This window comes from Manis javanica, chromosome 2 (genome assembly GCF_040802235.1).
Source record: "Manis javanica isolate MJ-LG chromosome 2, MJ_LKY, whole genome shotgun sequence".
NCBI classification, from domain to species: domain Eukaryota; kingdom Metazoa; phylum Chordata; class Mammalia; order Pholidota; family Manidae; genus Manis; species Manis javanica.
In genome coordinates, this window is record NC_133157.1 from 37,047,682 (window position 1) to 37,064,429 (window position 16,748).

General features: G+C 43.2%; 1 long non-coding RNA gene across 7 annotated transcripts in view; it reads right to left on the reverse strand.

Moving 5' to 3' along the window:
* The window catches only part of LOC108404113 (uncharacterized), a 39,247-nt gene that overhangs the window by 7,087 nt on the left and 15,412 nt on the right, over window positions 1–16,748 (reverse strand). For 3 of the 7 annotated variants that reach the window (XR_012127642.1, XR_005058953.2, XR_005058952.2), the window contains exon 3: window positions 7,897–8,063. The exons of 2 other annotated variants lie outside the window; for them this stretch is intronic. This is a non-coding gene — a long non-coding RNA (uncharacterized lncRNA). Of the gene's footprint in view, window positions 1–7,896; window positions 8,064–15,138; window positions 15,279–16,748 lie in introns of those variants that run through there. 2 more of the 7 variants (XR_012127645.1, XR_012127647.1) reach the window with 2 other exon arrangements.

The following is a 16,748-nucleotide window of genomic DNA, read 5'->3' on the forward strand; positions in this document are numbered from 1 at the left end:
TTACTGGATTGACGATCTTTGGAGCCTCCCCGCCTTAGAATTGCAAGTGCCGCCGAGCAGAGGTTCTCCGCCCTTAGTTTTGACCGTCTTTCAGGTCCCTGTTCCGGCGCCACTTGTCGGGTCCCTTCCCTGTCTCTGACCCGCAGATGAGGGAAGAGATGCAATTGTTAGTCGAAGATCTTAAGGACCAGCCAGGGGACTCAAGGCGTGACACCACAAGAGTGGTGCCAAAAAGGCATCTCTCATATTTATTGATAAAATGGTTGTTAACAACAATATTGGGGTTTCCATGCACAATCATTAATTAAGTTCAACTCTCAACAGTTTCACTTTCTGAAGGATAACGAACAAATCCTTATGGTGAACGAACACAGAAACTCTTTCTGTCTTGGCTACTGTTTCTGTGTTGACTACAATTATGAACCATAAACAAACCATCAAGGCAAAAGTGCTTATACATATGATTTTCATACTTTATAATATAATTCCATATAATTCCCACAGAGGTAACACAGTGCTCCACTCCTGCTCTCTACAGCTGTCCTGACCAGCCTGAGTCAGACTTCCAGCAGGCTCACTCCCTGTCCAGACCTACATTTCTCCTCCTTCATTTCCCTCCTCTCTCTTCTCTTACCTCTTTCTTTCCCCGGTTTATGGAGGGTGTGGGATGTGAGAAGGCCTGGCTCCCAGACCAACCCCACCCATCCCCAGGCTGATGTCAGCTTGGTGGGCTTGTCTGGTTTGCAGCTTTGGAGCCAGGCCTGACCAGGCCTCCTGATTTGGAAGAAAGCCCAGGATGCTGGTGTGCTCAGAGGGAGCCCTGCAAGGGCACCTAGTAGGGGGCTCATCGGGGGCTTCCAGGGCTCAAAAAGTCCCTTCCTCTGGAGCCATCTTGCTCCAGGGGAGGGGCTGGCTGTGTCAGGGCTGGGTTTCTTGGGACCCACGGTTGCATTACACCACCCACAGGGGAACTGGCTCCAGGCTGAAACCTCTCCTCCCTCTGACTCACAGCACTGGTGACTCACAGCAGGACTGGTCTCCAGGGTCCCCAACCTGATTGTGCCTGGAGGTGATGAATGGTAACAATGCTAAAAACAATAGGCACTATTTACTGTACTTTATGTGCAGGCACTATGAGTCTCTGACACCTTGTAGTTCTCAACTTCATGCAACTCAATGCCCTCTTCTTATAATAAATATTTTTCAACACCATTTTAAACATTCATAGATAATATAACCAACCTACATCACAGTTTCATAGCATTAAATCATAAGATGCCATGAGTGAATTTATAATACAAGAATATATATGCTTGCACAGACCCCACCCCCCGACTAGAACATAAAATGAAGCAGTCATTCCCTGTGAACATGCAACTACAAAGCAGACTGATAGAGAGATGTTATTTATTGGCTCGAATACCCCCAGTACTGTTGCCATTTGATTATCTCTCCTGCTGTAGTTCCAAATAAACAGAGTCTAATCTTCCCTTGATTGACATGGTGCTCTGCTATGTTTTGTTTGCCCCTCCAGATCTGTTCTCCCCCACTGCTCTACCCTGTGCTTGGCCCTGAGAGCCTGATCCACCAACCACACTCATGCCCTCTGGTTTCCTGTTGAGTTTGGCCAGTGAAAGCCCTGGTAGGAGATGGAGTGAGGCAGGAAAGAGAAATTGGAGTATTTGTTTTCTACCTACCTCCCTGTCTAAGGTCTGCTGCACTCAATTGGCTATAGTGGGTTGAATGAAGGCCCCCAAAGATGTGTCCACATCCTAACTCCTGGAACCTGTGAATGTGACTTTATTTGGAGAAAGGATCTTTCCTGGATTATCTAGGTGGTCCCTAAATCCAGTGTCAAAGAGTCTTTGTAAGAGACAGAAAAGAAGACACAGAGAAGAGGAAGGCCATGTAATGACGGAGGCAGAGATTGGAGTTATGCAGCCACAAGCCAAGGAACACCACCAGAAGCTGGAAGAGGCAAGGAGGGTTCTCCCCCAGGGCCTTCAGAGGGACAGTGACCTTGCCAACACTATGCTTTCAGACTTCTGGTCTCCAGAATTGTGAGTATAAATTTTTGTTGTTTAAAGCCACTATGGTTGCAGGAACTTGTTACAGTAGCCCTAGGAAATTAATGGTCTCTGTGATACTCTGCCCATCCTGCAACATTCTCTCTCCTTTCAGTTTCCAACAGTCTCGCCTCCCTTCACACCCTGGATATAGTAGTGGTGACTGCTGTGCTGCTGCCAGGCCTGGTGTCTGTCATGTCCCATCTGGCTTCCGCACACCTGTCTGCCTCTTTGAAATTAGTCATTTTGTAAATTAACCCTTCATGAATTATCCTAACTTGACTGTGCTGATTCCTGTTGCAGGCTGACAGATATACATGGCAATTATGTTCCCAGAACATTCAATAGATATTAGAAATATGCAAAAAACCCATGTGATTCTTTGTAAAACAGAGTTTGTTTCTAGGCTGATGGAATAGTAATGTCAGATAAGTGAACATCTCAAGGACCATATGAAAGTTATGGGGGATGAGAGACAACTTGTCATTGTGTAGGGGTGTCCTAGCATCAAGAACATCCACTGTCTCTAGCCAGAGGGTTCCATGATCATTGCTACAACCAAACATGGCCTTACAAAATTCCAACTCCCTCTTCCCAGGGGGTGGCATCATTCTATCTACTGATATATATTACTCACTTAATCCTTCCAACCACATTTGACTGGGTACTGTCTCTATTTTACACATTTGGAAATAAGCTCAAAGAGATCAATGAATCTGTCTGTGGTGGATCCAGGTTTCAGCCTCAGATCTGACTGGATTTGAGGCCTGTGTCCCTAATTGCAAAGCTGTACTGCCCCTTTGCAGGTTGTTTTTTTGCCAGAATCAAAGGGCAGAGAGTGTTGGAGGAGGTCAAGTCTAATTCTTCATAGAGAAGTGGGGTCCATCAGAGATACACTAGTATGGGTATGCTAGGCTATGTATAATAACATAAAGGCTCAAAATCTCGGTGGCTTAACACAGTAAAGATACCGTTCTTGCTTCAGTAAAGTCCAGTGCAGATCTTTTTGGTAGGGTGACTCCTGGCCAGCTTTCCTCTGAGCAGTGAGATCAGAGATTTAGCCTTCGTTCATTTGTAAGCTCTACCATCTCAGAGCCTTTTACTTCCAGCCTTACAGTTGGAGGAAAAAGGATGTGGAAGATACTGCTGATATTTTATAGGGAAATGTGGAAGTGGCATGCATTTCTTCTACCCTTTTTGCATTGGCTGAATTCAGTCACATGACCCATACCTAGTTGCAAGGTGACCTGGAAAATGTAGTCTGTGTGAACACAAGCCCTATATCTGCAGAAGAGGTGTTGAACTCTTCCAGTCCCTATACCAAGAACATAAAGAAAGGAGGCTTAAATTCAAGTATTATCTTTACTATTGATCTACTGAATAACCACACGTCCCATTTAAAGCCTCAATTTTCTCATTTGTCAGATGGTTATGTAAACTCATTCCTCATAGCTGCCCAGTGGCCAGATGTAAGAGAAGTTGAGTGCTAGTTGGGGGAAATCATGGGAAGAGCTGTCCCCATTGGTGGTCTTCCCATGCCTAACAACCCTCTGGACTCCACTTTCCTTCTGCAGCCAGGAAAACCCAGCTCTTCTGGTTGTTGAGGAGGCACCCCCCCTGAAGCCTCAAATGCCCATGGCATTTCTGAACACTGGTATTGCTGGGGAAAGGTTTGCGGGAATGAATAAAAAGTTGAAAGCTAGATACTAGAATCTACCAGAGGACTCTGGCAAGGACCCTGAAGACTTAGTGGAGGCCCCAGAGATCCAGGCATTAATCCAAGAAGATGCTGGAGCTGTGGCCAGCAGATGGGGCTGGTGTGAGTTGGGCTAGCTGGGGGTCCTGTTTCTCACCTCTCCCCATTTTGTGCACTCAGCTAATACACCAGTAAGAAGACTCTTTCCTTTCTTTCATAAGCAGCCCAGCAGGACTACTACTCTCTCCTTCAGATTATTCTATTCCTTGATGACGTATTACATAGGGAGAAACACAAACACTTCTAAGAAAACCTTGGCACACTGAACATAATTTGTACATCCATTCTTTCCTTTCATTCTTGCTAACTTTTGTCTTAATAGACATCATCCCGATGTTCTTTACTCCTATGTTGCGGGCAGGAAAGTGCCTAGCTAATAAAGCCACATTTCCCAACCTTCCTTGCAGATGGAATGGCTAATGAGAAAGTGGAAGTGACTGGGTGGCGTTTTGAGAAAGCTGGTGAAAGGGGTTAACTTAGCTAGCAAGCACCCCTCTGCCCATTTCCCCTATTATTTATTTGTCCCAGGGCTGTGAACTTGATGGGTGGAGCTCTAACAGTCATCTTTCATCCATGAGGTGATCTCAAGGATTGAAGTCATGTGCTAAGAATGCCAGAAGCAGAAGACAGAAGGATTCTAGCTTCTGAGATCCCATATCAGTCTGGCCTGCCTGAAGATGGTTTATCATGTAGGAAAAAAAGAAAGCCCAGGCCTTATATAGGCCATTATTATTTTGGATTTCTCTCACTAGCGGCAAGAAAAATTCCTCATTGGCATAATCCCAAAACCCTTTCATAATCAGTTTATCTCCACTAAATAGTCCCCAAGTCATTCAATCATTTATTCATTAATTCACTCACACTCTGTAATGATAATTATTCCTTATTCTAGAGTCAGATGAGCTTATGTGGGTAAAAAAAGGTGTGGTAAATACCAAAGCATGAAATGCATATTAGATTGTGTTATTATTATTTTTTCTAATAGTATGATTTGTTATTACTCAAGAGTCACAATTAGGAACTTTTTAGTACATAATATGCAATTTGCTGGAGGGAAACTCTGTTAGGTGGTGTGAATTATTGAAATCTGGCACTATTTGATGTTGTAAATAAAAGAAGTATGGGGTGACCCAGTGCAAGTGCTTCTCAGACTTGATATGCACAGAGAGAAACTTGGGGATCTTATTAAAATGCAGCCTCAGAGGGTCAGGAGTAGGGCTGGACATTCTGCATTTCTAACAAATGCCTAGATGAGGCTGCTTGTCATGGACCTTTGAATAGCAGGGACCTAGGAGATCTTTCCAGGTGCTGGGGAAAGAAATGATGAGAGAGGCAAGCAAATGGTAAGGTGAGGGCAGAAAGGAGAAAATTTCTGAAAATGGGAAACAAATTATTTAGAGGCTCTAACTCCAAGCAGGTTAGAAACTTAATTAATAAGAGCTAGAAACTATGCATCTATTGTTTTACATAATTCTTGCAACCTTATATAAGAGGAATTCTAATCCTTATTTTACACTTGGGAAAGTAAGTGGGAGCTCAGAGAAGTTAAGGGATATACCCAAAGTCACCAGGCAGGTCAGTGGCAGGGATAGGAGTAGGACCCAGGCTTTTCAGAGGCCAGAGCTGGCATTTCTTTCTAGAAACAGATATTTATTTCTAAAATTCCAGGGAGAAGCTCACTTCTTTTGCTGAATTCATCTTTCTCACCCAGGAAATGCTGGTCAGGGGAGGAAGACAAGGCCACCCTAGGGATCTAGGCCCATGTGTATTTGAACCTGTTTGGCTTGGCTCTTACCTATTTTAAAGGCTCTGTGGCTGCTACACTTTGTTTCAAACACAGAGGGCCCAGGAGTGGGAAGTGAGAAGGATAGTAGCTGGATGTTTATAAGATTTATTCCAATTTCCTCTTTGTAAGTCCAGTCTCCTTTCTGAAGTTCGCTCTATTCCAGAGCAGCAGGAGCACATCCTGGGAGGTAGGAGCTGAAGGGTGAGAACAAACCCTGCTCTGGCTCTGACTGAGACCCTTGCTTTCTCTTGGGAAGCCCGAGGCCTTTGAGGCACTACTAAAACCTGACGATTGCCCAGCAACTGGCAAAACTGGTAAGTGCCAGGCTCCAGAGAGGACCCGCATTTCCTCCCAAGATAGGAGATAAATGGGCACTTTGTGTAGCGACAGAGGGTCAGCCACTAGGGCGGGTCCTCTGCCATAGACTCCCCTGCTGAAGCTGCAGTGCAAATCTGAGCCACGTTCTCTAGTTTCCCATATGTGACTAGCCTTTGTCAGTTTCATCACTGTGGATCATGGGGGAGGGTTCCCTGCACATTAAATCTTTGATTGGGGAAGGTGGTTTTATCCTTTGAAAGGATGATATTAAAGAAAGAGAGCACTAAGTGACTAATGTGTTCAGGGGATGATGCACAGGAAGGGCCCAGGTGACAGGAAAGGGATAATTCGGGATCGCAGAGCAGGGTTGAGGAGGTGCTGGGGGGGATCATGGAGGCACATCAAGAACGCCTGTCTAAGGCCTGATTGCAGAAAAGTGTGAAAGAGCTTACTAGTGAGAAGAGAAACCAGGACACATGGTGTGGTTCCTGTCCTCTCCAGACAAGCTGTGGTCTGCTTTGACACTAGTTCCCATGTGTGCCGAGGCTACTGGATGCAGTGGTTTCAGGTCCGGGATCCAGCTGCAGCAGCAACACCAGAGGTGGGAGGGAGGGGAACAGAGGGCAGCCTTCTCACTGACGGGTGCCCAGAGACACCCTATGTGGAGTGTCCGAAGGTGAAGGACTTAACAGCATCTACTCTGGCTGAGTCCAAATAATCCTCCAGCTTTCCTATTCCAGGCTCCCACCCTTCCCCCTCACTTCTGATACAGGCAGTGAAGCCCAAGGCCACCAGGTTGGCTGTAACACTGAATGGTGTTGGATATCCACGATCACCCTTATTATGTCTGGTCTGGTCCTAGAAGCGAAGGAAAGCCAGGAAAACCTCCCTGGAGCCTATGACCTCCACTGGCCACCCTAATCTTTTGGAACATGCTACTCCAAATGGTTGACAGTACTTGCTCCGCTACTTTCCTGATTCCCATTCTCCCAGCATTCTGCAATCTAGCTTCTGCCCCACTCCACCCCTACTGAAACTGCTTGTACCAATGGCATCAACACTGTGGAGCCAAATTCAGGAGCCACTTCTCAGTTCTTACTTTTTCATTGAGCCATTTGTCTCTTAATTAAAATTCTTTCTTCTCAGAATTCTCAACCCTAGGGCTTCTTAACCAGGATCACTCTAATTGTCTTAAGGAGGAAACAATATGCAGTCCCTGAAATTGTTATATAAATGTTGTACAAATGTACATTTCTCTAGGGAGAATGGTCCAGGGCATTCATTCGATTCTTACAGGGATCAATGATCTGCCAAAATGTTAAGAACGAGTGCCTTGAGATCTGTATTGGCTAGGATTATGTTCTGCTACTAATGATCCAAGATAACAATGGTTGATTTATCTTTCAAATATACAGAGGTAAGTCATCAGAGCAGGAATGGTGGCTCCGACGTATGAGGTCCTCAGGGACCCAGGCTCTTTTGAGCTGTGCTCTGCTAACCCCAGGGTGTAGCCTTCAACCTCATAGTCCAAGATGGTGGCATCTCATGCTCCAAGCAGCATGTTGGAGGGAAGGACAGACAGTGGGAAGGACATGCTTCTGCTGTTTTTCAAGGATTCCCAAGAGCTTCTGTGTGACATTTCCAATTTTATATTATTGGTCCAAACTTAGTCACATGGTCACATGTATCTGCAGAGAAGCTGGGAAACATCTTTATTCTTGGCAGTTCTTTACCCAGCTAAAGATTCTATGACCATGGATAAAGGCGAGAATAGATATGGGGGAAGGGCTATCAGCACCTGTCAGGGATTTCATGACACCAACAATGGTGGATATGTGGGCTGGTTCACATAGCATCCCTGTCTGCTTCCATCTAGTATATACATTATAACTGGGAAACCACACTTTCTAGACTCACTTGTAGCTGACATTCCAATTGTGATTTAGGAATTGCCAATTAAATGAACTTACATAGGTTTGAACCTGGAACCAAGAAAGGCAGCAGGTGAGGCATCAGTTTTGCTGGTGCGGGTCATGGCAGACTGGTTTCCTGGTCACACCAGCTTCCTGGCTCAGCAGCTTCCTGAAGCAGTGGTGGTGACTTCTTTCCTGGTCACGGTAGCAGAGGCATGGTGATTCTGAGGGCATACAGTTATCTCTTAAAGCCCCATCAGTCTCCTCCTCCAGCCCTTCCAGCATGTTATAAGCCAGAGCTTCTCAAACTCTAATATTCATAAATATAGCCTGTGGATCCAGCTAAAGGGTAGATTCTAATTCAGTAGCTCTGGAGTGAGATCTCAGATTCTATGTTTCTAACAAGCTTCTGGGTAATGTCTGATGGTTAGGTTGGATTTTTGAGTAGCTCCAGGTGTCTCCAGGTGTCTTCAGCTCACCTATACCTGGTCATAAATTCCTTTGTGCTTTCACTACCTAATGATGGTTTCTGATTCTTTTAATTCTGTGACTCTTCTTCCTTGAAGGGACTCTTAAGGATCTTCTTCCTGTGTTGTCCCTTAATACTGGTGTGCCACAGAACTCAGGCTTGGGATCATTGTACAAATACTTCCTGGATGATCTCTTCAATTTTCTGGATTTCAATCATTACCTATGTTTCTCAAACTCCCATGTCCAATCTGTATTCTTTCTGGAGCTCCAGATTCCAGTATCCGCAGCTGACCAGAAACTACAGATGAGCAAGGCATGAAAGAAAGCTTAGCTTCTGTATTAAAATAAGTTTGGGTTAAATAAAATGAAATTTATTTCCATGCTGAGGTACTTCTACAACTGTTAATGTGCTAATGCACTGCAAATTTCCAAGAGCAGGCATGTAATACCCAGTGTTTCTTACATTGGATACAAGCTGTTTTCTCAGTTTTTCTCAACACTGCCTGAGTCCTTGGAACCCCTGGCCCTATACAGTACAAGTGAGCAGGTATTTGGTAAGAAGCAATTCTTTGGAAACAAAACAAATACAATTGTTAATGGTTATAGCAGACTATAAACCAGCTTCTGAATGTGGAGGGCAGCCAGTTGAGAAGATTTCCAGATACTGGGCTGGAAGCATCTTTCACATTTTTAATATTTCTGATGATATCATTGGGTATTCAATGAACTTTCTGAGTGGCCCACACAGCAACAGACATGAAGGTTGTGCAAAAAACCTTCCTATGTCCTTCATATCTAAATCTGATAAAAACTTTAAGTTCATGTCAAATGGTCCAGCTTCAGCTTCCAGGACTCTGGGAAAAGGGAATTTTTATTCTAACTGATTTCAAGCCAGAAGGCTAAAAGAAAATTAGTAGTAGTAGTTTGGAAAGTTGTAGCCAGATATTGGAGAAAACTAGAAGAATTCAGGATACAGTCCAGTTTTCAGGTAGATAGCAAACCTCAAAAACAGCAAACAGGACTAGAGTCATATTTACAAGGGTGTTATAGTTTTCTATGAAACATAATTTTCCTCTCTACAGTCACCCACACTTCTAGTAAAAATTGACAGAGTAAGACTAATTTGTTTGCAAAATAATCTCATTAAACTTAGTCTGATTATTTATGTAAGTGTAGCAAGAATAGCAAATGACCATACGCTCACACAGTTGGAAGTAGTGGAGTCAAGTGTCCAACCCAAGTCTCCAATCTCCCCAGCCTGGGGATCTCTGAGTCCTTTGAGAGCCCCAGTGGCAGGTAGGGGGTCTAAAGTTCAAGTGACTGAAGGGAGCTGAGGGCTGAAGTGGGAAGGGAAAAAACTGGCAAGGTGGACAGAGGGATGGAGGAGGCAGGAGTTTGAAGAAGGACATACGAAAGGATCCAAGGGAACTGAACGGGAAATCAAAGCTGGCAAAAGGAGGAAGGAGGAGCAGAAGCCATGGGAAGGAAGAGTTCTAGAGGAGCCAGTTTGGAGAAATCTTGTTTCCCAAAGAAACCAATGAAGTTCCAAATTATCCTCAGGAAATCATGCTGACAAGAAGGAAGTGGACAGAGTTGGCAGAGCATGTAGTCAGCAGGGGTTCAAGAAAAGGGTTTCCAGTTGACTGAGAAGTCCCAGTGTGAGAAACAGGATCAAATAAAGAGAGCCTTAAAAAAAAATTTCCTATCAGGCTCTGAATATCAACTTTTAATTCAACCAACCTCTGACCTTACAGCTGTTTTTAAAAAATATTTTCAGTACCTTATTAGGACAAACAGCAAATATTTCTGGCAGCACTGAACTTATTATTCCTTCTTCTTTTAAGCCAAAAGTATATCTATCAAGTGACTCAAAGCTAAAGCAAGCCTTTTATAACTTAATGGACACAAGAGGTGTTCCTTAGGATGCAAAAGATGCAATCCTCCCCAGAGCCAGAGCTACTCACAAAGATAGACAAAAGAAAGACTTAGACAACTGTCCTGGCAACAGTTAATGGGAGACTAGCTGCAAACCCACATTCCTATCTGGCCAAATTCTTGGGGTCCCCAGTCTGATGGTTGGGCCACTTGCACACATAAGAAGTAACAACTTGTGCGCCAAGCTAAGGTCTCAGGACACAAAATAAGACTAACAGAAAAGCAATAGATGTCCCTGGGAGGGAAAGGGTAGATAACCAAAGGATACCCCCAAAACCAAATTCATAAGAGTCACAGTTCAAAGAATTAATTCTTACAAATAGTTTTCTCCTACTAATTTAAATTTAGGAAGGAAGGAACAACATGAAATTTACCTTCCTCTCTTGACTGGGCACTACATACAGAGACCCAGGAGAGCTGACTGATAAGAATTCTTATCCTTCTACTAGTTTTCCCAGGAGCCCATTTGAGTAGGGTATCTCAGTCATCCCATCCTCATCACCAGAAACTGTAGGAAAGGAAAAGTATTTTTCTCCATACTCTTCTGAGGTTTTGGCTGATACCCTTGTAATAAAAGACAGATTAACAACAGAAAAGCAAATGGTTTATTAACATGTGCACCTCATGCACACATGGGAGAGATGGAGGGAAAAATGAAGAATTCCCCAAAATGACTTAGAATTAAAGGTAAAATACCATCTTAATAGGGAAAGACCTTAGAGGAAAGTTAAATGACTTTTAGAAAGAATGAACGGGCCCTTTGAACGACAGGAGATATGATAGTCTGTGACGAAGTTTGTGTGAGTGTGGGGTGGACTTCTAGTCTCCTCTCTTGTGATAACATTCAATCTTCCCTGGTTGAAAACATCTTCCCTGATGAAACTTCTGGAAGGGGATTTATGACAACTGAATTCCTTTTGGAGGATCTGTCTCAGGCAGACAAAAGGAGTTCAGAGGAAGCTTCTCTCACATTTGCTGTTTTTCAAGTGCTTACAGCTCAAAATAATCAATATACCCAAGCAGCTTATTTTGGGGTGGCATGTCCTGACTCCTGCAGTCATATTTTGAGGTGGTATATTCTGCTACCCTTCAGCCTTCACCTTAAGTAAAGAGGAAGTATTCTGAGATGGTGAGAAATGCGTGTTTGTTCTGCCCTGGGTTAAAGTGTCTGGAAACTACATTTTAATCAACTCCAGAAGCACCAAAGATTTTTAGATAAAGCATTCAAGCAGTACTGCCACACAGTCCAGCATGCCTGGCTCTGAAAGAGGCACTCACTCTCAGGACTGGCACTTACAGGAACCTAAGAGTGATTACCTCCTGAAATTGTGGGTCCTAGTCACCCTAATGTACCTGGTCCTGGCCCTGCCTGGACTTAAGCTGGAAGTCCCACTGACCTGTTGAAAATCACACCTGATGTAAAATAAAGTTCTGTTTAGGGGAGTGTATTGGTTTTCTTGGGTAGCCATAGCAATGTATCACAAACTGGGTGATTTAAAACATCAGAAACTTACTCTCTTGGAGTTCTGGAGGCTAGGAGTCTGAAATCAAGGTGTAGGCAGGACTGGTTCCATTCCTGGACTCGGAGGGAGATCTACTCCGTGACTCACTCCTGGTTCCCCCCACCCATGACAACCGGCCATCCTGGCATTCCTTCCCTTGCAGTCGCACCACTCCGTTCTCTGCCGCTGTCCTCACATGGCCTTCTCCCTTCGTCTTTCTGTCTTCACACGACTGACTTCTTATAAGGACACTAAGCATATTAGGTTGGGGACCAATCCCACTCCATTACAACCTCATCTTAATTAATTACCTCTGCAATGTGCTTATTTCAAATAATGTTATATTCTTAAGTACTTGGGGTTAAGGCCTCAACTTATTTTGAGAGCAGAGGGCAGAACACAATTCAACCCATCACAGAATGAAAAACGGAATTTTATTTTACATCAATTTTGAGAGCTGCTTTGCTCTAATTACCCTGATTTTTATTTAGAGCAGGGGTCTCAGGCTGGTGACTCAAGGCCAAATTTGGCTCCCAGGCATGTTTGTTAGGTCAGGGTCTCCACCATTCCCTAATTTCTTACACTGGCTAATTCATAAGTTTGCATAACCTGAGTGGCCCTTGAAGGTATCTGCATAAATTACCCTTGGTCTTCATTATGTTTTTGCCAACTTAGCCTCAGAACTACCCTGGGAGGCAAAATAAGTGTGTTCCCATTTCACCAACCAGTATACGGAGGCTCTGAAAGTAAAGATGGGTCTGCCTCACACAGTTGGTTGTAGTGGAGCCCAGTATGCAAGCGGTGTTCAGCCTTCCTGACCTGGGCTTGTGCACCGATCAGGCCCACATCTCCATGTCCCTAAACACTGCAGGGTTGCAGTGGGCTCTCACGGTCTCCTTCCTTACTATTTGCTCAGCTAGATCATCAGAGTAGCATATACTACAAGCATTCTTGAGTCTTAAGACTTTTTAAAAGTAGGCACATTCCTGAGGTGAAACTTTTGCAGATGTTTCTCCCAGAGAAGAATATATAATAATGTGCTATCTGAGTTAAGGGCAGTGTGATTTTGAGCTTGGCTGAAATTTCCTTCTCCAGGTATGCAAGGAAAAGGAGTGAATGGGTCAGATGGAACAGCCTTTGCTAGAGGGTCTCCCTCAGGGGTTGAGTCCCCTCCCACCTTAACTAGGTTCAGTCATATATACGATTCAGATGGGCTCGACACCACCTTACTTTTTCAAGGCTGTGTCCTTGGAACAGCTTCCACTGTGGGAATGGGGGGCGGGGGGCAGAGTGTACCTTCCCAGGACAGAGAAGGAGCCTCTGATTGCCCAGGTCCAGCTCTCAGGCCAGCCAGTAGTCATGTCCTCTTGATTTCCTACTCCAACAGTTAGCCCATTCAATTTTTATTTGGAAAACCAAGTTCTTAAATTGCAAAATATCCAGTTGATTCTTTTTAATAGATGAAATATCTTTTCACATTTTTTGTGGAGCTGTTAATTATACTTAATCTGAAGTCTTGTTCTTAAGTACTTACTAATTCTGTTTCTTGGTTGTTAATTTTCCTGATGGTGGATTTTGATGGCCCTGTTTCATAGTCCTGATTTTACTCAGATGTTTAGTAATCTAGACATTTGTTCATCTTTTAATTGTGCATCCTAGTTCTTGTCTGTTCTGTTTACTGGGTCTGCACGCAGTAATTTTGTGGGAGGCATGCATGGAATGTGCTAGTTAGGTGTAGATGTAGGGGTGTATGTCAAAAAGAAGTCCTGTCCTGTCTTTTGGGTATGTCAATTCTCTTCCCCTCTGGGCATTAGTTGTTCTCTGGGACAAGGCTTTGCCTCTGGCCCAAGAGCTCATGCTCACTGGTTTGGTCTGGGGTAAATTCCTTCTGCAGCTGGCTGACTAGTACAAATGTGAAGAGAAGGAAGGGAATAACTTCATTAGATGCTCCAAATGCAGTTTCCCAATTAACCACCCCAAGGAATGGCTCAGGGCTCTCTTTTCTTTATACCTATTAACTCCAAAATTGGAGTTCTTTCTTAATATTTCTACTTTTTGTGCCAGTCTTTTTGTGCATGAGTTTTATTTTTTTCTCACTAGTGCCAATCTTTATTATTGGTGTTAAACTCAGAATGGTCTTCCACACTCCCCCTCCCTTCCAAAATTATAAATATCCTTCAATTTTTTTCTTTTACTATTTTTATGATTTCATGTTTTACATTCAAATCTCCCAGCCATCTGGACTTTATTCTAAAAGCAGCCATGACTTGGAGCTCTAATTTAATTTTTTTCCTCATCGTGAGCCAGTTGTACCCACCATGCTTTCCATGTGGGAGTTTTCAAAAGGCAGCTCAACCCACAGAACTCCATAAAAGCCTAGAAGTTAAGAATAGAAAAGACGGGACTGTAACTCACTTAGATCCTAATCTCTGTTCCATTGCCGCTCACTCTGGGACTCTGGCAGAGCTCACCTCTCCTCAGGGAAAAAGTTCCCACCAATTCAAGGCTGGGAGAGCGGAAGCAGTGAGAGGAGGTGTTACAGAGAACCCTCCAGAGGAGGTTAATAGTTGCTGTGTTCTAGCCACTGGGCATGGCCTCATGGGGAACAGTTGCTCAGCCTTGTAAGAAACTCTAGGGACCCCAAGCTCTATTTCTTAACTGTATTTTCTTTCTTTAACCCTCATGTCCTTTCCCTACAGATCACTCAAAGTCCAGCTCATGCTACTTCTCTGTGAATTCTGCCCAGGTATGTCCCATGAGGCTTAGGTGTCCCTCCTCCTGGTCCCTATTGCATTTTGCACAGATCTCTAGTGCAGTTTTTGACTAGTGCAATGTTGATATGTCTGTCTGGATGAATAAATTATTTGACAAATAAACTAAGTTACCAGGCATGAAGGATGCTATCTTCCAGGTTCAGGGGAAAAAAACTCCACAAAAGGATGTACAGTTGCTGCTGTCCCTGTGGACAAGTTCATATGCAACATTTGTTGAGGCCCCAGATGTTTGTGGCACAGCAGTTGGCACACCACAGTGGCTGTGTCTGGTTAGGCTGACTGAAGCTAAGGAGTCTGTTCTCTTCTGACCAAGCCTTAGGTCCTGGAGATAGCAGGAAGAGTCAACTTTCTCTCTTTTCCTCAGGGAGCTGAAAACTGATGTATAGAGAGAATCTTGGAAGAAATTTTAGGAAGGGAAGAATCAGGCAAATTAAAACCTTCAAAGAGAATAAGGAACGCAACTGAGTTGGAGAATGCTCCCTCATCTATAAAATACGTACACCAGCATTTCCTGTGTGCTGAATATGTGTGAAGCTCCAAACTCTCAACATGCTTTATTTCATTTGATCTTCATGAAAACCAGGTGGCAATATCAGTTCCATTTTCTAAATGAGGAAAGTGAGAGAACTAAAATGATTTTCCTGTATTCACAATGAAGAAGGCACAATCAGAAGCCCAGGTAAGGAAGGGGTAGCTTCACAGAAGAGAAGGACCTATGACCATCTCTTCTCCCTTCCCCTCTCCGATTTGGAACTACCTAGTGGGGTTGAACAGAATTTTCAGTTTTGTTCTCTGGGCCTTTGTTCTTGCAGTTTCCTCTGCCTGCACTGCCCTTCACAGCCCTTCTCCTCTGGAAAACTCTTACCTTCCCTTTAAAGGCCAGCTATAATGTTCTGTTCCTGGTAGAGCCTCTCTCCCCTCCTCCTTCCCCTCCCAGGGGAAGGGCTCCATAGCCCTTCAGACAGGGTCCAGCCTAGCTCTGGTTCACACTCTGATGCACAGGATCTCCTCAAGGCCTGCCTTCCCTCCAGGATGTTTTGCTCACTGAGGAGAGACAAACTCAACCTTTTTGGTCTCTCCAGGTCCTAAAATAGGGTCTGGCATACATGCTTTGAAACAAGTGCACCAAGAAAGCCAACATTTTCAAGCACAGTCAATGTGTTAGTCTTGGAGCTTGTACTGTTCAGAATTTATCCCTCTGAATTCTCACTTGAAGATTATGTGAGATGTAACCAAGAACCATAAAAATACTCATTCCTTTAACTCGTCTTCTGTACTCTTTTATTCCAAAAGATATTGTATACTTTGAAAATTGAGAGAATTTCTTAAAATATCCATAACAAAATTTATCATCTCAACCATTTTCAAGTGTACACACAGTTCAGTAGTGTTCAGTGCATTCACATTGTTGAGCAATATACAAGATGAACTCTCATCTTGTAAAACTGAAACACTATATCCATTTAATAGCAACTCCCCATTTCCCACTCCTCCCGGCCCCTGGAAACAGTGATTCCATTTTCTGACTCTATTAATTTGATTACTCTAGATCTTCATGTAGGTGGAATCACATAGCATTTGTCTATTTGTAACTGGCTTATTTCATGAAGCATCATGTCCCCAAGGTTCATTCATTGGCAGCATGTGTCAGAATTTCCTTCCTTTTCAAGGCTAAATAATATTCCACACATGTATATTTTTTTGTTTTTTGACAGTTGCTTTTCAGTTTCTGTTCTTGCTATAACTTCCTAGTTCTATTGCATTGTGATTAGAGACTATTTTCTGTACTCATTCTACTTTTTGAAATATATTGACATTGTTAATGACCCATAGGCACTTACAAAGAATATATTCTGGGTTTCCAAAATATGGAGTTTGGTATCTTTTAATTCACTCTGCCTTACTAATTTAATAAATCAAGTCCTCTATAAGACTTACTTATTATATGGTTTATTGATCACAGTCTGAATTAAAAATTTTAATTATTATTGTATTTCAGTCTATTTCTCCATGTGTTTCCTGTTGTTTTGCTTTATGAATTCTGATGCTATATTACTTTGCACATATTTATGACAAATCTTCACTGTGGCTCTCAGCCTTTATCATTATAATATTTTCTCCTGGGTCTTGTTTTCTGATTTTCTGTTAATTCAACCATTTCTGATATTAATATTGCAACCCTTGTTTTTTTATTACTTGAATTTGCATATATGGCATTGTTTTTGTT